The 24,286-nt window shown below is 38.4% G+C and overlaps 1 long non-coding RNA gene across 2 annotated transcripts; it reads left to right on the top strand.

The window, feature by feature from the left end:
- The first annotated feature begins 4,558 nt into the window (after positions 1–4,558).
- Positions 4,559–6,190, top strand: LOC145064970 (uncharacterized). Of its 2 annotated transcripts, none has more exons than XR_013688169.1 (2): positions 4,559–4,794; positions 5,751–6,190. It is a non-coding gene; the product is annotated as an uncharacterized LOC145064970 (long non-coding RNA). The 2 variants fall into 2 exon arrangements; XR_013688170.1 differs by having other exon boundaries at positions 5,723–6,190.
- Positions 6,191–24,286: the final 18,096 nt, after the last annotated feature.

Raw genomic sequence — 24,286 nt, 5'->3', positions numbered from 1 at the left:
AGATCCACCGAAGAATACTACTTCTACAAGTCGTAGTGCTATCCGATCATCTTCTGATCAAGTGAGCGTGTAGTTACCTTCTTCTAACGCATAATTATGAAGTAATTTATACAAAATACGTGTTATGTGTATATTTTGTTGTTATATGTATGAATATATATATATTCACTTTCTTCTATCTCATAGATATGATTTATTCTCTATGAAATACGTGTTATGTGTATGTGTCTCGTCTGTTGTTTGGAATATGTATTGAATGAGAATGCTATACAGATTTTAAACTATGTATAAAAATATATATTTTATCTACTAATATGTTGGGTAGAACATGGGTAGATAGTTGATGTGTGATAAACAGATGAGAGGCCTCGATGTTGTTGTTGTTGATCTAGTTATTCAACGGAGTATGGATAACAGCCGCAGACTCTTTCTAGACAGTCCTGTGGAACGCTAGCATGCTCATAACCTGTAGGTGTTTGTGAACGATGTGTTCACCGGTGTACTCTATCCCCCTCATGGTTTCTTTTAGGACATCTACTATTGAGGAAACCTCTTTGCAGTAATGTCCGTCCCGATGAAAATCCTAGATTATGTCCCTGGTAATAGATGTTGTTTTAGGAACGTAAAGTGAGGATAACGGGAATGGGTAATCGGGTTATTGTTGGTTGGTGAAATTAAATATAATTATTTATTGTGGGTTGAAAACCCTATATGCTCACCAGGCTCCCAACCCTGACTCACTCAGTTTATTTGTATCATAGGTAGTGACGCGAGGGCATAAGATGGATGAATCATCAAGTTATTTTGTTTATTAGACCAGTTGTTATATGTAACTGTTGTATGGTCTATCTTTTGTTGTTTATGCTTTTGTGTCTGTATCGGAACATGACATCCCGAGTTTTGATTATATAATGAAAATACATTTCTTTATGAAATGCTTTGGTAAATATTATTTTTATCATATTTTGTTTTTGGGAACAAATTCCGCAACTCTTTTAAATCAAAAGGATTTACTCTGAAATTATTTTAAAATCATAAATGAAACCGGTCTTTTCTGGCCGTGATTTTGGGGATGTCACACTCCAGCCGGCTGGGCTTGGGTCGGTTATGGAGAACGTCAATCCCTGCATTGCTTTTGTGATGCTTCGTGCATCCGTTGTGTGTTCTGCTCTCCCCCTTTTGTGGTGGATCGTAAGGATTTCCAACCCATGATCTGCCCTTCCAGTGGCATCTTTAGGGTTTTCTGCATCAAATTTGGCTCGTAGGCTCTTGACAATTTTTATCACGTTTCCCTTTAGTTTCTTTTCCTCAATTTCCCTTTTTAGAAATGAACAGTTGATTGTGTCATGTGTCCTGCTCTTCTGATATTTACAATACCGCGTCTTGGTGCCTTTTGCCGCCGGTTTCTCATCGACCGTGTAGACTTCTGCTCGTCTTCCCCGCCTTTCATCTTTAATGAAAGGTCTGAAACGCCCCTGCGACCGTCTATCTCGCCCCATGAACCTGCCTCCCCCCCCCCCCCCCGAGGATCATGATGGGGAGTAGGGTGGTGGCTTCGTTTTCCATCGGAGGATGTCATGTCGTTGAGATATGCCTGCTTTGACGCCTCGCCTTTTGCTTGACGTAGGAATCATTCCACTCGCTCCTTTAGTTCCGCCCTTGTTTGGGGTTGCTTGCCCATGAGTTTCTGGGACGACCCTAGTAACAATACCCAGGTGAATGCTCCCGCGATCAACCCCTCATTGTGCCCTGGGACGTCTAGCGTTGCTTTGGTGAACCTGGCGAAATAGTCCTTGACTGTCTCCCCCTCTTTGTGTTTGCACCCAATGATCGAGTGGCAATCACCCTTATACTTCCGGAGTTGCATGATGTTAGTTAGAAAAAGGTACTTTAGCTGGCTAAAGTTCCTGATGCTGCCTCGGCGCAGTGTTTTAAGCCATGTCCCTGCATTTCCGTCTAAGGTAGTGGGGAAGTATGTGCACTAGAACTGTTTGTCTAGCTTGAGGGACGTCATCGTCCATTCGTATATATCGATGTGGCTATCTGGGTCGATAGTGCCATCGTATGTTTTAAGGTGGGGTAGTTTGGCGATGTTATGGATTTCGTATTCCAGGAGTTCTTTGACGAACAACGATGTGGCACTTCGTGATAAGCAATCTTGGTTTGGGGTCCGCTGAGTGAAGTGACACCCTGGCTGTTGCATTGCCAAAAAGGGTTGTACCAACATGTTGTTATAGGTTGTGAGGTCTGGCGTTACTGAGCCGTAAAAGTTTGACGGCTGAAATGGAGTAAGGAAAGTGTGGGACATGGGTATTTGCATTTAGGTCATGGGTATTTGCTGTTGGTCCATGGGTATTTGCTTTTGGCCCATGGATATTTGCTGTTGGGCCATGGGTATTTGCTGGTAAAGCATGAGTGGTGATGTTGACGTAGTGCTCGCCATCAATGATGGGTGGTTCTGCGGTTGTGGTATAACGCTTGGGCCGATTATAGTGATGTTCGTATGTAAGATGTTCACGAAAGGCGTTATGGGTGGTGTTTGTGGGTTGCTAGAACCGATGATGTTAGGGAAGAATGGCGTCAAAGGGGGTACAATGTATTGGTTAGGCACACTACTATTTGAGAATGGTGGGGTGTTGCGTGGGTCAGGCTGGATGGCGATGTTTGACTCTGGGTTAAAACCGTTTACATGATTGTTACAACAGAGGGTAGCGGGTCATCTAGTGACGACGCCGTCATGGGATACGATGGTGGACCACCGGATGATGGTGTTGCCTCAAGAGGTGGTGGCAGGCCACCAGATGATGGTTATGGTTCAAGAGACAGTGGTAGGCCACCGAATGATGGCGCTGCTTCGAGAGATGGGGCGGGCCGCTGGAGGATGGGGCTGCTTCAAGAGATGGTGGCGGGCCGCCGGAGGATGGCGCTGCTGGAGTGTTGGTTGGTTCCAACAACGCCATCGGGTGTATCGGGCTATGTGGTGGTTCCGATGGCTCACCCGTCGTCTTCTTCGTCATGCATGGTTAGGTTGAAGGAGAAAAAGAAAAGAGGTTTGCGTATCTGTTGTCACATAAACGGATGACGCCAAATGATGCGACCTAGCTCTGAACCACCTTCGCTGCCGGGAGATGATCGATGGAATAGAACCTGAGAGGTCACAAAGAAAGAAGAAACGTCAGCCACCTTCCATGGGGAGGTCTCGGAAAGACGCTCTGACAGTCAAGTTAGTGGGAGGAATATGGAAGTAGGAGGGTGAATGATTGGGATATAATAGCTTACCTCTCAAGGCAGAGTGACTGGCCTTTTATACTGAGGATCTTCTTCAATCCGTACGAGGGACAAAGACTGCAGATTCGTCGTCCTTATTAGAGGACCATGTTCCATGTTCGTGTCCGGTCCAACGATTGGTCGCACTGGCCATGCTCTTTGTCGCCTAGAGCCGTTATCTTTGGACTGTAGCTGAGGACAACTCCTGGCGAGGGCGGACTTCCCACACGGTCGCCTCTTGTGGGTCTTGGGCAGTTAGGGTGGCCGAGTCGCTAGCCTAGGCTTCGTTAGGAACTCCTCGTTGGGGTTCTCCTGTCTCTGGCCCGCTCTGAGGGGCACGTCATCACTAATAAAGTAATAAATTAATATATAATTATTATATATAAAAAATAATATTTATTAATATATGATAATACAATAAAAAATTAATCAAATAAAAAAATTATAAAAGAATTAATTAGAAAAATTAATGTATAATAATTGAATAAAATAAAAAAGAAAAGAGATAGAAAGGAACCTTTGCTCTCCCCAGTCATTTCGGGCTAAGAAGATGTCAAAATGTCTTTATCTCTATAAGAACGGCGTGTTCCGAGGTGTGAAGTGGGAGAGAGGGGATGTCATAATTGGGGTTTTGAATAAGACGACCTTTTGATTTTATTTTGCATTTTTTTTAATATTGAAAAGGTATGAAGAACAGGAGATGTGAAGTTTTTTTTATCATTCTGGCGTAGAGCTATTTTTCCACAGGACCTCCCCTACAGTATCATCACCGCAATAGAGTTTAACCACCAACTTCATCATTGTAGTTTGTTACAGATATAGACCATTTTTTTACACTGCAAAACATTTTTTTTTACTAAAAAAACATACAAATTTGATAAATGCAAGAACTATTTTTGCAATTTTGTCTTTATTTTACTTCAATTTCTTTAATTTTGAAAGTCCAACAACACAGTGTTAGAGTCTTAGAGGGTGTTTGATTTAGCTTTTGTGGAGCAAAAATTTTTTTTGTAAAATAACTTTTTATAAAAGTTGTTTTTTAAAATGTGTTTGGGTTAGATTTTGAAGGGAAAAAATCAAAAGTTAAAGTGTTTTGTTTAATTTTTACATACAAAATGACTAAAAATGACATGTTTACATATTTATTGGGTTTAATACTTTTGGAAAATTCATAATAATTTCGTGACTTTTCAAAAATACCAAATTTCCTCTGTAAAAAGTCATTTTCAAACACCTTTTTACTTTTTCTTAAAGAAAAAAGTCAAAACTTTTAGAAAGTTAAACCAAACACATGTATACCCACAAGCTATCATCCATCTAACAATCGAAATCGCAGTCCAATTCTTTGCTAGGTTTTGTCTGAACTCCGAAGGGGTTTCCAATCAGGAACTGATCACTACTGTTGCGCATGGAGAAACAAGGACGTGGTCGTCCGGCGGCTCCTGCGGGGTCTGGTTCAGGCTCATCCTCCCGCTCTCGCTCTCGCTTTCCACCACCTCAATCTAAGAGGGCTTCTCCACCTCCAAGGTTACGATGCTAATTTAATTTGCGTATTTTACTTATTTTGATATTTCTATCTGTAAAACGCCCCCTTTCATGAACATGAGATACATTTTAGCTTCTTCTGCACGTTTTGGGAATAAGTTACTGACTAGACTGGCCCTTAAACACCCATTTTAAATATATTTTTCTAGGTGTATAATATTGTACAAACTTCATATCTAATTTTTATCTGCTAAATCCTAGTTTTGAGTGAAGCTTTTAGAAGCTGTGTGCATCTATTTTGAATCCTAGTTTTGACTGAAGTTTTATGGATCATCTTTTTTTTTTTTTTGTCTATTTTCAAGTTGACGTAGGTGCATATTTATTAAAAACTTAAGCACTTTTTTGGGCTTGAACAGGTTACTCTATTTTGGCTTAGCTTAAAATGTTGAGAATGGAAGATTGTGTAGCTTGATTTCTGGATTAAGACACAAAAAGGGCATATGCCTATAACATCCCCTGAAGCTTTACTGCATCAAACCATTAAATCTTTTTAAAGGTTCAACAGTTTTAAACTCATTATTTTACTTTCCCCTGTTTTATACCTTTTTGTTCCTTAAAATTTGGTTCACCTCAACATTATCGAATGGGTATGGGTTTGGTTGAATTGCATAATGACTTTAGTCTAGAACTAACCTGAACCTGTGTATAGACTCCCTCTCTCTAATAGCCACCATTTTGCTTGTTACACACATTAAAAGGCCACTAAATGATACACAAAAATGATCAACACAAATCTCTTTCTGCTATTTGTCTTGTATTTATTAAAAAGGGTACACCTTTAACTAGATTTCTAACTATGCTGAGTTTGATGAAGACAATAGTCACCTATGATATGAATACAACTTAATTTACTTCTTCCAATAGTCATACCGACAATGTATAGGGGTGTAAAGTATAAATTTTGCAACAGTTTTGTAACCCGTGAGGCTATGATGCAGTACCTGGAGGATGAACGCATTCTGCGTGAGGAGGCCATCCAGACTGTATATGACCGTCTGGATTCTTTGGAGATAGAAATGACGACCCTTGAGGCCTGGATTACCAAACTTGAGCTCAGGGATCAGGTAGCAAACCAGAGGCCTTAGCAGATGTTGCAGAACAGAGGGCTAATGCACTCCAGGCTGTACTAATCTCTCTTTTTGGTTAGTGGTAGACTCACTCGGGCGGGTTGTGCCCTGGGGCTTGGGTTAGGGGTATAAGGAAAAGTCGTTATAAGCAAGAGTATAGAATCCTTGCTATCTTTTTCGGCATAATATTTTGGATAACATTGTATAGATCTTTTCCATCCTAACCCTACTAGACTTTTGGGATTAGCTTTTGACTGATGTAACCGTTTCAAAGATATGTATATAAGAAGCATATGTTTATTATCACAAAATCATGTTATTTTGAATATTGTTCATTTGAATATTCAATCATTTGCAAACTGGGGAATCCTTAGGAATTTCAGAAACATTTCAACTTAAAATGGTCACATACATTTGCATAGTTTTGACTAACATGATTGTACAAACTTATTTGCTCTATATACCCTAGTATAATATGACGAAATCATGCCTCCAGGAAGAGGTATTCGAGGTTGACGGACACCAGTGTTGTCAATAGCGTTTAGCGAGGCGATGCGATGGTATGTCACGACAACAGCGATCGCTATAGCGATTAGTGAGGCGATGCGATGGTATGTCACTATGTGATCTGTAGTGACAAAATAGCGACGTAGCGATGTTTTTTTTTCCCGAATTGCAAAGTTGATAGTTGAAACATGTTTTTAGCGATCGGAATAGGTCCAATGTGTGATTTGGTTCGCCAATTTGGCGTTTGGGATTGCCAATTTGGAGAATAATCGCCGACTTGGAGATTGGCGGGAAAACCAACTCTACTGACTGATAACCAGCGACGCTCACATCCGACTCTATGATTTCTTATCTGATACTTCAAATAATGCTTCCAATAGAGTCGATTGATTATATATTTCATTCTTATATTCCTATTCTACAATTCTCTGTTTGTACTATAAAGAAGAACTGAATAAGGAAGATGATTATATATTTCATTCTTATATTCCTATTCTACAATTCTCTGTTTGTACTATAAAGAAGAACTGAATAAGGAAGAAAACTACAGTGAGTTTTCTGATTGTTCATGCTCATTGTTTCCAAAATCTTATGCTTTTGATTCTGTTATTTTGTTTCTATATTGAATTTTGGTGAATTCTTATGTTTGACTTCGTGCTTATAAGCTCATTGACACTTTAACTTGCGAATCCTATTTTAGAGTGTCAAAATAACACTTTTGTTTTGTCATATTCGTGTTTTAGAACTTATTTCAACTAATAATATTGGTGTTTAGCTTATTTATTAGCTAAAACATTTAAATAGTTGTACGTAAAACTAGTTTTAGTTTTCTAAAAGTCAATCGCCAAAAATGAAACAGCCGTCGTTATTTCATCACTATCGCTACGCAGCATATAGGTAGGTTGTCGTTATTACCCCGCTATCGCTATCGATAACACTGACGGACACCGAGGCCAACCCCTACACCAAGACCAGCGTCAACACCAACACCAGAACTAATACCCGAACACCATAACTAATGCCCGTATTGGACTCGGCAACAATCAAACTAATGATTGCACAATGAGTCGCGCATGCACTAGCAAACTATGAAAACATTAGAAACGATGGGTCCGGGCAAGGTGACGGGGGACGTGGAGGTGGAAGTAGCTCTCACGGTGACCGCAAAGGAAATTCAAGAACCTACACATTAAAGGAATTTATGAACTGTTAACTGATGCCTTTCTATGGTAACAAATGGTACTACATTTGACATGGTGGATAGAAAAGATGGAATCTGTGTTCCATCTCAACTTTTGTGTTGATGATTGCATGATTAAATTTGCCACATGCACGTTTATGGATGCCGCACTCACTAGTGGAACGACTACACCAAAACTATGAGCATCGACGCAGCCTACACCATCTCTTCAGATTATCTTAGGGATGTCAACGGGATCAAATGGGGGCGGAAATTGTTGTCCCCACCCCCGCCCCCGATCCCTCATTTTATAGGCTTAAAATTTACTTTTTTGCTAAAAAAAACTGTTATGTTTTAGGCTAAAATACTATTTTTTTCATAAAAACTAGTTTTTAGCAATAAAAAATTACAAATCCAATATTACAAAACGATAACTCCAACAAACTTACAAATATAAAATTCGACACATCCAACATTACAAAAAAAGTACAACATGTCCAAAAATATATGATCAATTCAATGCATCATCAATATTCATCAATTGTATTGTCTTGAAGTCTTCATTGTTTGACATTTGAATATCCTCCCTAAATAAATAATAGTACTAATAGTAATAATAAACTAAATTGTCATATCAGTTTAGTCAATAAAAATTGTAAAGGGATAAAATGTTTTATTACCTCAATTCCCTCCTCGTCTTCATCATAATGTAAATCATCATCATCAATAATACAACCTAAACAAAGAAAAACAATAAGAGTAAATTACACCATTCGTCTCTTGTGCAGGTGCCAAAAGACACGTTTAGTTTCTATTTTCAAAAGTTAACTCGGACCATCCCTCATTTGGTTCAACATTGCACACTTCATCCCTAAAATATGATTTTGTTGCGAACTTAGTTCGTTTCAAAACTAAAATGACCATAATACCCTTATGTTTTTATATTTCAATTAATTTGATGTTATTATTATTATTATTATCATTTAAAAAAAATAGAACCCGCTCCTTCATTTTCCCTACTTTAATTATGTTAGTGAATGAGAAAAACACAAACACACACTTAGTGAGAGGGAAAGGGAAACCCAACTCGTCGGCCAATCACCGACCGGTCTCCACCCTTGTGAGGACAAAGATCTGTATGTGCGGACAAGGTTTGAAAACTAAAACCTTTACTTAACTTAAGATGAATGTCCGCATGCTAAAATTAGTAGTCCAGTCAAGTCTGGTAAACAAGTCAAGACTTGAAGAAGATATTCAATAAAATATTTAATAAAGTAAAATGGAGTAAGAAGAAAGTGAAGAGAATTTAAGAACAATAAGAATGTTTTAGAGAGAAAGTGACTTGACTTGCAAGATGCTTTCTATTGAAGTGAAAGAGAATGTATCATTAAGGTTACAATGCATGAAAAGATCATATCCTTAAATAGCAAAGGAGAGATAATAAGACAAAGTACATGACAACGTTGACAAACAAAGGTTGCAAGTCAAAAAGGCTTGACACACCTGATTTTCTTCGATCTTGTCCTATCATCTTTCCAATCAAACACATACAAAAAGATAAGAAACATTAAATGCTATTAAAGACTCTGACATGGCATGGAATACTATGTGTGTCTTCGATAGGCCTTCACTTCGGTATTACATAATCTCGCATTTCATCTCTTCTTTGGAATGCAGATGACTTCAGTTCAGGCTTGGCTTCGGATTGTTAGAGATTCAATTTAATGTATAAACAATCTCTGTAACACCTGTTCCATGTAGTTATTTGATTTAGTTAATTTCAGGGTTTTGGTGCATGACTCGGCGAGTTGGGAGCAACTCGTCGAGTAGGGGCATTTAATCATGGACGCAGATTGGGACCAACTCGGCGAGTCGGAAGGCCCGACCTGCAGATTGTGGCCTCCCTTAGTACCTTATCTCCCTACAGAAAGTAGTTTGCGGCCGTGAACACCCTTGAGTGAGAGTAAGAGCATTTGTGAGTGATTTTGGTGGGTTGTGATGGATTTTTAGAGCTTGAAGAAGAAGGAGCAAGGAAAGAAGTAGTAGATCCGACATCTACACTGTATTGGCCACCATCTTGAGGTATAAAGTCGTGACCTTGAGCTTTAGTTACTTAGATCCCTCTTCTTGGAAGTAAATGGCCATTTTTGGTGCAAAATGGAGTCATACTCGAATCTAGACTTATCATAAGGATATGGTTCTAGATCTGGACCTCTTTAGGTCCCCAATGGCATAAAGTTGCCTCCTTTAAGTAGTTCAATCCCTTTCCATGCATTAAAACCTCGTATGAAGACTAGTTTTGGTGTTATGGCCATGTGAGGCCTTGCATGCACGTGAAGTTTTCAACTTTACGTGACATCTTCACCAGGGAAGGCTAGATTTGAAGTTTGGGACACTGGATCCCATTGGAGAAGGCCAAAAACGAGAAGGACTAAGGGAACTCGCCGAGTCCTTTAATCGAATCGACGAGTCGACCAAAGAGTTTACGACCAAAGAGTTTGCGGCCAGGGGTTTGCGGTTGAGGGTTTGAAACTGTGAACATTAAGGAACTCGACGAGACACTCAAGTGACTCGACGACTTCATGAATTAAGCAAGGAACTCGTCGAGTAACTGGTTATACTCGACGAGTCGAGGTCAACATGGACTGTTGACCTTGATTGTGAACTTTGACCTTGACCTTGATTTTGACCAGGGTTGATCTGAGAGTATTTATGGGATGGTGTTAAGTTAATCACTTGATGATTATAGGCAGTTGAGAAGGAGTAGCGTGTGGGATATATTTGGCTTCAGCCTACTAGTTCAACCTTTTAGAGGTGAGTCTCCTCACCATACCAATGGGTCTAAGGCACCAAGGTTGGCCTATTTTATGATGTGTAGTATCTTAGATGAGATTTCATTGTGTGACGTGTTAGTTGGGATGAGATAGGAGGTATGCGATTGATATATGTGGTATGTTGTACGGAAGACCATGGGAGAGCCCAGGACACTTGGATGTAAGACCATGTGGAGAGCCCATGGCTTTCCTATCAAAGACCATATGAGAGCCCATGAAACTTAGGTGTAAGACCATGTGGAGAGCCCATGGCATGATGGTTTAAGACCATGGGGACGAGCCCACGACATCCTTATCGGTTGTATGCATTGCTTATATGATATGTATAGTTGTTATAGCTAGTATGATGTGATGTATATGGTTTGTGTGTGGTATGCTTTGGGGAACTCACTAAGCATTAGTTTAGAGTTTGTGGATTTGTTTCAGGTACTTCAGAGCCCAAGGCCAATGGCAAAGCTTGATGGCGCGGCATGCACTCTCTCGTACTTTTGTAGGACATTCTGATGTTTGGAATAAAAGTTGTATTTGAATTATGTTTCAAAAACAATTATAACTGGATTTCTTGATATTGGAAATGTATTTAATCATTCAAAAAAATGAAAATTTTCTTTGTAAAAATTGGGTCATTACAAGTTGGTATCAAAGCCTTGGTTTGAGGGATTCGGGCACACTCTCGGGTGTGTCAGGACTCAAACTAAGGAAATGATAAAAAAATTGTTTTCAAAATAAAAGTTAAAAACTTTTAAGAAATGGAAAAGATGAGAGTGCAACGCACATGATCATCCGAGCCAAGTAAGTAGTTCCCCAATATGTTAGCCATGTTATACTGATATTTGAGCTATGTTAATCGTATGGAACTTGCTATGTGTATGCTTTTAAAATTATACACGGTTAGGAGCTTATAGCCTTAGAATGATTGATTTGGTCTTATTTCATGTTCCTTGTTTGGTTGTGGTCCTAGGGTAGAATCTATTATTCGAAAGTCTATTTGATCCTTTTCTGTGTATAATGTGCATGCATAAAGACAACCTATCATGATTGGTCTGCTCGATATGGGTAGAGAAAATCTTAGGACAACCTGGGATTTGGGTTATGTGGTGGCTTGTGGTATATGATTTATTTTGGGACGAATTGGAGTTGTCAGGTAGAGCTTTGGGGAAAGGTACAGTTAGGTGTGGAAGGTAGTATTGGGCCCGTACTACTGAAAGCATAGGACTTGTACCCGAACTAGTGCTAGATGTGACAACTTTAAGGAGGACCGATGTAGGAAGATCCCCTATATAGATGTCCTAACTATTATGGTTTATGACATTCCAATTCAGCATGGTGATGACACGATTTGGGACAGGGGGATCTGGATCAGGATTAGGATCGGGTAGCGGTGCAGAGTCCATTGATGAGAGGTTGCACGGGATCATTGCAGCCGAGGTTACAAAGGGTATCCTTGACGCTACCCCAGTGATCCTTGGGACTGTCAAGGAAGGTGTTATGGGGATCATGGAGGAGAGGCTCATGTCATTCAGAACTAAGATTGTTGCAGGCTAGATCGGAGCCCGAACTCCCTCGTTCTGGGAGTTCAAGGCGTGCAGAGCACCGGAGTTCCTTGGGGTCAGGGACCCCATCGTTAGCCAACGCTGGGTGGCAGATATTGAGAACGCGCAGCGCATGAGTTCTTGCCCGGATGCGACCAAGGTGGGTTTTGCCTCGTGTATTTTGAGAGACAGAGCCCGAGACTGGTAGGGAGAGGTGGCCATCTAGGTGGGAGCGACTGGTGTGGCTGAAATGACGTGGGCCGAGTTTGTTCGGGATTCTATGAGAAGTTTGCACCACATATTAAGGTGCAACGGCTTGTGAGGGAGTTTCACGACCTACAGCAGAATACCGAGACTGTAGCGAAGATCATCGCCAAGTTTCGGGAACGAGCCTTGTTGGTTCCGCAGTATGCTACCGATGAGGATATGCGGAGGACGAGATATCATTCCATGTTGATGGATGATATCTGGGAGTTTGTGAGCTTTACAGGTTGCAAAACCCTAAATGAGATGGTGGAGAAGGCCTGTGAGCGGGAAATGGAGTTGGACTTCCGCACCAAACGGAAGCCTGAGCAGGCACAGGCGGGGGTAGGTCAGGCTAAAAAGCCTAAGACCTCAGACACTTCCAGCAATGGCCAGCAGGGCCGTGGCCGGTGTGCCAAGTGCGGTAAACCGCACAGTGAGGCTTGTCGAGCGGCAGACTCGGGATGTTATGTTTGTGGCCAATCGGGCCATGTGATCAAAATTAAAACTAAAATTCATAAAACCAACTCCAAACAAGTTCTCAAAACCGAAAGTAAATGAAAACTCAACGACATGTCTAAAGTGGTATCATCAGTAAAGTAATATTAAATGTAGCTACCTAAAAGCCCTCATCCTTTCCAAGGCATTATATCATGTTACCTGTACCAATGTAAGGCAGGATCAACAAGCAAAGAAACAAGTGTCAACATACGCTAAGTGATTCAATCATAAGTACATTGTTATGGAACGCAAATATCCCAAATAGGTCAAACGAAACATCATATAAACATGCATTCAAATACTCACATAGCATGACATCAAATACTTCATATAAACAACACAATAATGCTCAAATAATATTATTCTTATCTAGAGCTTTTACATGTAGTTACGCTTCACTATTCATTTTTGTAACTAGCTATTACTTCATTCATCACTATAATTGTCACACCCTCGAACCAGACGGCGGAAACGTCGGAGGGGTCGCGTGACTTAATTGAATATCATCACATTGAATATACATGAATCATAACATAAACGTCACCATGCATCAATATATTACAACTGGAATTGTTCACATCAAGTACATTTTTTTAACATTACACATTCATAACATAAATTGTTTGAGTGCTTTTAACAACATAACATCTTAACATTACTTCATATTGCCCTTCCGCCTACCTGTTACTTGAAAATACAAGTGATTTTGGAAAAACGTCAACATATGAAATGTTGGTGAGTTCATAAGCAATGTTGTGATAAAATGATTTTTGTATAGTTTGTAAAACCCAGAAAATTCGATATTTTTTGAAAAGACTTTTGTTTATCAAAGTGTGAAGATCCATAAGTTGATGCATGAATGATTTCAAAAACATGTATATATGAAGGGTATTTTGTATTATAGTTATAAAAATTTCGAGCGAGTAGTATTGAATTCCCCGGAAAACCCGATGTTTTCCGATGCTGACAGGTATCCGTGATTACTGATTTTTGTATTGTCATATCGAATGAATATTGATTACTCCACATTGTATATCGTCCTAATTTCGTCTACTTTGATTTCTCATAAGCCTTAGCGAACGAAGAGAAGAGGAGCACTATGTCCTACTACTATCGTAAGTACCTTAGTTACATGTTCATCACAAAAACACATAAAAATACACATACATGCATAAAATCACACATAGCATACACATACACATAGATCTACACATTTTCTTGTATTTTCCCCCATAAAACACATGAAAACCGAAAAGAGAGGGGTATGAAGCTCACCTTAAGTTGTGGTTTCGGTTTTGAAGAGAGGAATGAAGAAAATTTCGATCCTAGTAAGCTTTCTTGGAGGATCTCGAATTTAGAGGCTTCTTAGATGCAAGACCACAAAGTTGAATAGATTTAGAAGAGATTTTTGATGAAATGAAGTAGCTAGATTATGGATCCAAGCAATATCTTACATTAGATGATGTATTTGTGTAAAAATATTCTTGAAAGCTTCCTTAATCTCGAAAATTTGATGAATGAGTGTAAGTGTTCTTGAGAGGATATGGAGAGAGTGGAGATGAATATTGTGAGTGTGTGTGTGTCTTGTTTCGGCCGAGAGAAAAAAAGAGAGGAAGAGAAAAGGTGATGGGATAGTGGCATGGAAATATGAGACCTTTGCATGGAGATCCAATATGTAAAAATGAGGTGGCATAGGAAAAGTCAACCCTTCCTTTCTTTTGTGGTTTGGGCCGAGAATGGAGAGGGGAAAGGAGAAAAAATTGGGCCTTGCATGCTTAAGCCCATATTTTAGTTAATTTAGATGATGCTTGGCCCAAATAAATCAAAGTATAATTCTTATGACTCATTAGGGCTAATCTTATTTGGTTGTGACCCAATAAGACCCATTAAAGTTAACCTAGTTTATTTTGGGCTCATAAGGCCCAAAAATATTAAGTTTCATGTATATGGGTCCAATTAGGGCCCATTTGAGAGTTCTAGGTTCAATATAGTTAAATTGGAAGCTCATTGGTCCATTAGGTCCAATAAGGAAATCCTAGTCCAAAATGGACTTAAACCGGCATTTCAAAGGTTTCCAATTCTTTGTTGACTATTTGTAGTGCTTGAATGAAGTATTTGATGAAGTTTTGTTGTTATTGAATACGCATCATACATGCTTTCATATTGTTGATTCATAATTGATATAAGTGTTGTAATTACAAGGCATCAAAATTCCTAGTTGTGACATCATCCCCCCGTTAGAGGGAATTTCGTCCTGAAATTCTTTTGAAAGCTAGATTTGAGAATGCGAGAATAGATGAGGGTACTTCTAGTTCATTTGATCTTCGTGTTCTCATGTGAATTCTTGTCCGCGTCTCGCGCTCCATCGAACCTTCACAATCGGAATGCGGCTCTGCTTAGTACGCTTCACCTCTTTGTCCATGACTTCAACTGGTTCCTCGATGAACAGAAGATTCTCGTTGATTTCGATTTCCTCTAATGGAATGACGAGAGTCTCGTCGGATAAGCACTTCTTCAAGTTGGAAACGTGGAACACAGGGTGTACACTGCTGAGCTCAGCGGGTAGTCTATAAGCCACTAGACCGACTCGGGCAAGAATCTCGAAGGGTCCAATGTATCGAGGGTTCAGTTTTCCCCGCTTCCCAAAACGTATCACTCCTTTCCAAGGAGAGACTTTTAGTAGCACCCTATCTCCGACTTGAAACTCCAAGGGATTTCGTCGTTTATCGGTGTAGCTCTTTTGTCTGTCTCGTGATGATTGCAATCGGGCCCTGATCTGAATTATCTTCTCGGTCACTTCGCGTATAATTTCTAGTCCCGTTAAGGAATTGTTTGGTGTTTTTCCTCTTGCTATCTAGGTGTCTCCTACCTCCTCCCTGCACAGCGGTGACCTACATTTATGCCCGTATAATGCTTCGAAAGGAGCAACTTTGATACTTGAGTGATAACTGTTGTTGTATGAGAACTCGATCAAAGGAAAGTGGGTATCCCACGATTTTCCAAAGTCTATTACTCACGCGCGAAGCATATCTTCTAGCGTTTGGATGGTTCGCTCACTTTGGCCATCTGTTTGTGGGTTGTAGGCAGTGCTCATGTCAAGTTTGATGGGTTTTGGTCATAAGACATCCTATGTGCTCATACAAACCCTAAAGCTTGGATCTAGGTTTCTCTATTGTACATACTTTGAATCCAAGACTTTGAACCCTAATTCTAGCATATGGAAATCAAAATTCACATGTAATTAGGTTTAAGAACATACCTTGATTGTTATATAGCAATAACAATCCAATTCCTCCTTGAATTGACCTTGGAAAGCTGAGAGTCACAAGTGTCACTCCTCTAATGGCTTACAAACACCATAAGCAAGTGGATAAGGAATAAAGAGAGAGGAGGGAGGTTAGAATTCGTCCTTAGGACCTCTTGGGAAGGGTTGGACGAATTACTAAGCCCTAGGGGGTTTATATAGGTGTAAAGATTAGGGTTTTAGTCCTTATCCTTATCTAGTTGCTTGCCCACCAAGAAACCATAAGATAAGTCTTAGAAACCCTTATCCTAGTCAAATTCTAAGGCATTATCACCTCAAATTCGTTCACCATATATATAAGATAATCCTTACCTTATTTTGTAACTATCACATAATTACAATTCAGCCCCTCTAGTTTAATTAATTACACTTGATCACAAAATTAATTCTTAATTAATTATTGACCAATATTAATTAAACAAATATGATTTCTCCTTTAATATATTATTCTTATAACATATTAATAAATCATAATAACCTCTCTCTTTATTTATTTCTCCAATCAAGTTGCTTTGGTGAAGGCAACCCAAAAGGACCATGCACCATCGGGTCAAGTACATACCAAAATAGTTATGGACTTAGACACTAATCCAACAGTCTCCCACTTGGATAAGTCTAACAACTATTCTGCGTATGACTTCGGATCCCGATCTGCAATCGTAGCTTTCCAAAGCCGCTGTCAACTCTGATCATATCAAATACGCGTGTCCTTAGATAAGGGATCATATATTCCTCCATTCTAGATATCATATGAGATATGATTTCAAATCATTCTCTTTGTATTATATCTCGATTCCCGATTTATGACGACTGACTAATTGAACAAATCAAATTAGCCCTAGCCCGGCCGAGCATTTATGTTTGTCATCACTAAATCATCGAGGGGCCCAAAGATATCGCTTTTATCCTTCTTTGAATAAAAGGAACGGATAAACTTTGATACAATGCTCGCTTGCACTTACTAACCAAATCACACACAACAATATGTTTTATAACACCAAGTTACTAGTGCGTTTACATATTATCAATGTGCAACCGATTCGCAAGATACAACTCACACATCTCGGTTTCAAGAATATAAGATGTTATCGTCTCGCCAATCACTCGTGATACAATCCATGGAGTGATCCAAGTGAGCGTGGGTCTAATCCAATGCTCAAATCACATTCATAAGCACTCATGAACGTTGCAGCAAACATTTGCTTATGTCTAATACTCTCTTAGACAATCCACACACCAATTCACGATAGTCTTTATTCATATCTACTTCCAACATATGAACGACTGTGGCCCATTTGAATAATTCAATTATTCTTAATAAACTCAATTATTCTGGAAGTCAAAACATGCAAATGTGAAACACAAGAATAATACTAATCCCATATGGCCTCAACCCTTTGAGCATAAATAAAACACCTTTTATTTATCACCATATTGATTACTCATTATTTGTAGTTTCGGGTAATCAACTTCTTACTTGAATTATAACACTTGTCCCATGCTCCTAGCACGCACACAATGTTTACCTATGGTTCTTACTTTGTGAAATAGATCACATTGAACACATTTCCAATCATTCTCATTTCACAACTCCAAATTCTTTTCATAAGTGAAAGAATATCAAATTCTTGCTACTTATAGAATATGCTAGATTCTAACATTTTATGTAATGATCTCTTTTGTAATGTCACTGCACCAAAGTCACAAAGACTATTGCCAATGATATTACAAAGTCTTTTATCGGAGATTGTTACAAGACAATTCCATAGATGTGATGTCTCTCACTCAAAGTACTTTCTTTGAACATCCTTTCGCATAGAAGTTTCTAATCTAGTCATAGATTTCTCAATATTCAATTCCCAATATGGACACACTTCCATATGTTCCATATGACAACTCATTCTTAATAGAATCTTATCTATTCGTAATGATGTCAATATGGTCCATCCAATATGGAAACATTTCCATATTTTCCAATACTATACTTCCAACTACTCACAAGCGACCAATCCTCGTCGAACTTGGATTGTCCTTTGATAGTTGTTTAATTATTTTAGTCTAAACCGATTCTAGTCCTTTTTCCCTCTAAATGTGCTCGACATTTGGAAAATTTTAGAATGGTCAACCATTAAAGCATTTGCAATCGATCCTATACCCGAAGCGTATGGGACACGACGCATAATGTTTTATTTGCTATGTTCTCAAAATTCGAATTGTGAAGAGGGATGCCGTAATCATAATCGAAATTTTAAGAACACACTTTGTACCTTTGACTAAATTTTATTAACATTTCTCAACCTAAACCTTTAGATTTGAAATGAAGCATAATATTCTCTCCCTTAATTATAGCAAAACAACTTTTCAACTATTGCGACTTTGCAAAGTATGACTCATGTTTTCTATAATTAATATTGCTAACCTTGCAATACTTTCCTTAATAATCATACAATCATAACTTTTATGCTCCCACTATCTTGATGATTATTATAAAACATAACACTTATGCTCCCACTAGCTTCGACATGTATTCATAAACATCTTAACTTTCAGAAAAACAATGCTTATTGAATTTCTTAAGTTCATGTTTCTAATACTTAGTGTTTTGATAATCTTTTATCAAGGTTTCTTGAACTTATACACATTTGCCTTCGATAGTTCATATGTGTGTCTAAACAATTAAGACTAATTGCCAAACCTCACAATTCAAATTATGGAAAGGGATGTCGTAACCATAATTGAATTCGAGAATGCAATTTTACAATCACTATCTTCTTAAAATCTGTCTTAGTGAAAGCATTTCCTCACAATCATTTTCATGAAGGAGGAAATCTTATGACACTTAGATTTAAACAGTGTATTTGTTCCTATCCATGTGAATTTGTCAAAACCAAAGTTTACGACAAATTCAAACTCTTATGGATCGAACTTTCTTGATCTCGATTTCTTGCCTTTATGGTAGCATAGCTGCCCATCATGTCTTCCAAGTAGTTAAGCAGCTCACCCTTTCCTATCAATGTACCATTCATTGATTAAGGTGCTTTGCCTTTTATGCGTTCAAAATGAGAACTCATAGAACTCACATGCATAATTAACTCGATTGGATTGGCATAGAATCAAAATAATGTCAACACGATAGGTTGTAAACCTCAACTCGTGTGCTAGTGATGATCGATAAGGTTTATTTGATTTGTTCTTGAAACCTTTCAAGACTATTAAGACTCCCACTGACTCCTTGACATATACGATTCTCTTGTCAAAACATTTCTTGACAAATATTCAAGAGTTAGTGTAGCTTTCATCAAAACTCTTCATAAATTGGTCCTAGTTGGTCTTTGTCTTATCCAAGACATCACAACTTTCCACATTTGATGAATGTTTCAAACCTTCTTAATACTTTTCACTCAATGTCACATTCTTAACTTTAAGACTTGTTATTGGGACGAAGTATGATTGACTTCTTGATTTAACCATTTCTTCCATTCTTGATTCCTCTTCTTAGACATACAATTGTACTAAGACTCACTTAGAGGGTCAATTGAGATATGGTTCTTAATCATTAAGACCTATCATAAAGCATAAAAGGTACTCTCCCTTCATCTTAGAATGGAGTAACTTTTATCTTTCTGCCTACTTGATTCTTCTTATTCGTTCTGCTATTGATTTAAACCCTTTAATCAATTCAGAATTACACCTAATCATGTAAGTATAATCATATTTACTGAACCTTTAGTAAATCATGACGAATATCATTTTTACTCTTATGGTAGACTTGATCAACACGCAACATTGTGTGCTCGATCTCTTAGTCCTTCACTTGACACCTTGTCAACGAATTAGTCTAATTACCATATATGAAATTTCTCATTCATCGTGCAACCAAGTTGCGTGATTCCAAATTTCTGTCCATTTGAAACTTGGGCGATAAGAAACTCTCCCTATTTGGTAAATTCTCGACTTTTCCATAAACACCATAAATAAGAATCATATCCACTTGTTGTTGAAATATGCAAACACCAATTTTCATAACGATTTCATTGCAAGTAAATAAACAAATAAATAAGTCAAACAAAAATTTATTTTATAAAAGAAGCGGAAAACATTTGTCCTTACAATGCAAAATCCATTGAAAACTATGTATTTCAAAAGAAAAATTTCTAACAACTTTATCATAACTATCTAAGATCAAAATCTAATCTTCAAGTCCATGCGATCAAGATCCATTCCTTGTGATTAGATTCATCTTGCTCTTTCACCAAGCTTCCTTTCTTTTCACCGATCCTGTAAAACATTCAAATGCAATCTTATTACATTATGTATTAAGAATTAATGAATAGGAACTTAATGGAGTTAGATGGTGGATTTTACCTGAAGCGCAGCCATACTCTTTGACTCTCCCATCTTCTGGACTCTTCAGGCTCTTTGGGCAGACTTGTATCCAACGCCCTTTCTTTTGGCAGCAAACGCAGGTCGGTTCTCATAGAACGTCCTCAGAAGCATGGTCGGTTGACTTTCCCAACGAATACGCTCCATTGCTTCGCCAAATCATTTCTGATTCAGCAGCAATGAGCATGTAAGTTAGGTCAATGAGGTTGTCGTCATGATCCATCATATAATACTTTCTTTTGAACTCATTATATGATTCTGGAAGTGACTGCAAAACCCAATTCACAGCCAACTTGTTCGGGAATGACACACCCAACATTATCAACCTATCAATGTGTGATTTCATTCCTAGAACGTGGGCACACACGGGTTTACCATCTTCATGTTTCATTTCCAATAGGGCTTTAGTGATATTGAACCTTTCAATTCTTCGATCTTGTGGGCTGGGGAGAACAATAGGAGGAGGAGAAGGAAGTGAAGCATGATCTCTTGTTCCTTGATCGAATCCTGGAATATCATCTTCATGTGGAATGCTTGTTCCACGGGATTTGAGAAGACCATAGTTGTCAAACTTTGACATCTACAAAACGGGAAAAAACGAATTCAAGTTAGTTGATTGATTGAGTCCTTAGTAAATCACCCAAATGAGATACTAAGGCTAGGACCCAACACAATATTCTACAACTCGGGAGAGGGATGCCGTAACCCTAATTGCAGAATATTTGAAGGTAAGTGAATGACGATTCACTAATTTCCACCACGAAAAACGAAAAAGAAATTTAAGTTTTAAATCTATGAAAACTCCTAGATCCTTTGAGATTCATTGAACTTTCAATGGCATGTTTAAATCTCGATATGCCCCTCTTGTTTGTGACTGGGATGCCGAGGATCACAAAGCGGGTGTGAATAACCATGCAAACTTACATGGTGCACTCACATGTTACAGTCACCTATTCGATGTGCCGGTAAACCACACACGCTCCACCGAACTATGACAAACATTGAGTCACCCTTTGCTACCTTTGCTTAGACCCATTTAGTGTGCCGGTTAACCACACACGCTCCACTAACGTCTTCGCAAGGGCACAAAGTGTAATTTCATGGAATTGCATCAATTCACTTTTGCCTAAGTAACTAAGATTGGGAATTTTGAAAACATTTAGTTACTTTTATATTTCATTATACTTATAATGGAAGGTTTTTGTCCTATCCTACCCGTTCGGCTAACGACCCTCCACTAGTCAAGAGTGCGGTGGGTAAGAGTGGATACCCATTCAATCGCCATTTTATAGGCAATTTCCTTAAACACCCCTTATAGACCAGCTTCGAGAATGAGGCCTACTAACGGTAAGACTGACTTTTACTCATACATATATAATGTTAGACTTTTAATGTTATATATAGTATAGGGTGTATTTTATAACTTTTAAAATACTATGTGGTTAACTTTAACAATTACACTTTTAATTCTATTAAATGGTTAACCTAAACTTTTATGGATTTATTAAATCTCTTTTAATTATACACCTTAATTAATTAATAAAACCATAAGGGTGTATTTGAATTTTTTTCAAAACTAGGGTTTTAGAATTTAACATTCCTAATTAACTTTTAATTAACTTTTAAATTCCAAAACTTGAGGGCAGGTTTTGAAAACCTTTTCAAAACATTAGGGTTTTAACTATTTAAATTTCAAAACAACAAAACTTTTGGGTTCAAATTTAAACTATAAAACCTAAAGGGAAAATTTGAAACTATTTCACAAGATAATTCAAATCTAAATTACAAATAATCAAAATTTATCTAATAAAACAAGTGATTATCTAAATTTTAACAATTATCTTCTATTTAGGTAAGGATAATCACATAATAATGAAAAAATTCGGATTTTATCACAAAAACATGTTTATGGTAATTATCCAAAGGCAAAACAGGAATAAAATCGCGAATCTGAGCTGTCAGACCCTTTGACTCGTCGAGTCTGGACCTGGACTCGTCGAGTACAGCTGACTCGGCGAGTCAAACATTCAGAAACTCAAAAAATCGATTTTCAGTGCTTATTTCGATCAAATATGCATCAATACAATAGAAACCAATCAAGGCTCTGATACCACTGATGGGTTTTGGTCATAAGACATTCTATGTGCTCATACAAACCCTAAAGCTTGGATCTAGGTTTCTCTATTGTACATACTTTGAATCCAAGACTTTGAACCCTAATTCTAGCATATGGAAATCAAAATTCACATGTAATTAGGTTTAAGAGCATACCTTGATTGTTATATAGCAATAAGAATCAATTCCTCCTTGAATTGACCTTGGAAAGCTGAGAGTCACAAGTGTCACTCCTCTAATGGCTTACAAACACCATAAGCAAGTGGAGAAGGAATAAAGAGAGAGGAGGGAGGTTAGAATTCGTCCTTAGGACCTCTTGGGAAGGGTTGGACGAATTCCTAACCCTAGGGGGTTTATATAGGTGTAAAGATTAGGGTTTTAGTCCTTATCCTTATCTAGTTGCTTGCCCACCAAGAAACCATAAGATAAGTCTTAGAAACCCTTATCCTAGTCAAATTCTAAGGCATTATCACCTCAAATTCGTTCACCATATATATAAGATAATCCTTACCTTATTTTGTAACTATCACATAATTACAATTCAGCCCCTCTAGTTTAATTAATTACACTTGATCACAAAATTAATTCTTAATTAATTATTGACCAATATTAATTAAACAAATATGATTTCTCCTTTAATATATTATTCTTATAACATATTAATAAATCATAATAACCTCTCTCTTTATTTATTTCTCCAATCAAGTTGCTTTGGTGAAGGCAACCCAAAAGGACCATGCACCATCAGGTCAAGTACATACCAAAATAGTTATAGACTTAGACACTAATCCAACAAAGTTGTGTTCCCATAGCTTTCTGAAGCGATTGCCAAAAGCGGGATGTAAAACTACTATCTCTATCTGAGATGATAGATACAGGTACTCCGTGGAGTCTCACGATTTCCTTGATATAGATTCTCGTCAGGCGCTCCATCTTGTATGATTCTTTTATTGGTAGGAAATGGGCGGATTTCGTTAGTCTATCAACTATTACCCAAATCATGTCCAAACCATCCGTCGACTTGGGTAGTTTGGTCACAAAATCCATGGTAATCCTTTCCCATTTCCACTCTGGAATTACTGGTTGTTGTAGTAATCCGGAGGGCTTCTGATGTTCCACCTTTACTTTAGCGCAAGTAAGGCATTTGCTAATGTAAGTGACAATCTCTGCCTTCATATTAGGCCACCAATAATGTTGCTTAATATCCAAGTACATTTTGTCTGAACCTGGATGGATGGAGTATTGCGTCTTGTGGGCTTCGTTCATGACTACCTCTCTGAATCCCCCAAGTTTAGGGACCCATATGCGGTTCATGAAGTAACATGTTCCATCTTCCTTCATCGCAAAGTTCTTCTCCATTCCACGCATCACTTCAGTTGTTTTATTTTCCGCCTCCATGGCCTCTGACTGGGCTGTTCTGATTTGCGAGGTTAGTTAGGATTGGATGGTTCTCGAGAGAGTTTTCGCATGACGATTTGAGTATTCTTTTCGACTCAAGGCATCAGCTACCACGTTAGCCTTACCTGGGTGGTACTTGATTTCGCACTCGTAGTCGTTTAGCAGTTCGACCCATCTTCGTTGCCTCATGTTTAGCTCTTTTTGGTTCAAGATGTGTTGGAGAATCTTGTGGTCGGTGAAGATGGTGCACTTAGTACCGTTAAGGTAGTGCCTCCAAATCTTCAGGGCGAAGACCACTGCTCCCAGCTCCAGATCGTGGGTCGTGTAATTCACTTCGTGCGTCTTTAGTTGCCGGGACGTGTAAGATATCACCTTTCCATGTTGCATGAGTACACAGCCTAAACCCTGAT

The sequence above is a fragment of the Lactuca serriola genome, chromosome 7 (genome assembly GCF_051521515.1).
Source record: "Lactuca serriola cultivar US96UC23 chromosome 7, Lser_US96UC23_V15, whole genome shotgun sequence".
Classification (NCBI taxonomy): Eukaryota; Viridiplantae; Streptophyta; class Magnoliopsida; order Asterales; family Asteraceae; genus Lactuca; species Lactuca serriola.
The sequence above is the reverse complement of the archived record's forward strand: the minus strand, read 5'-3'. Positions and strand labels throughout refer to the sequence as shown.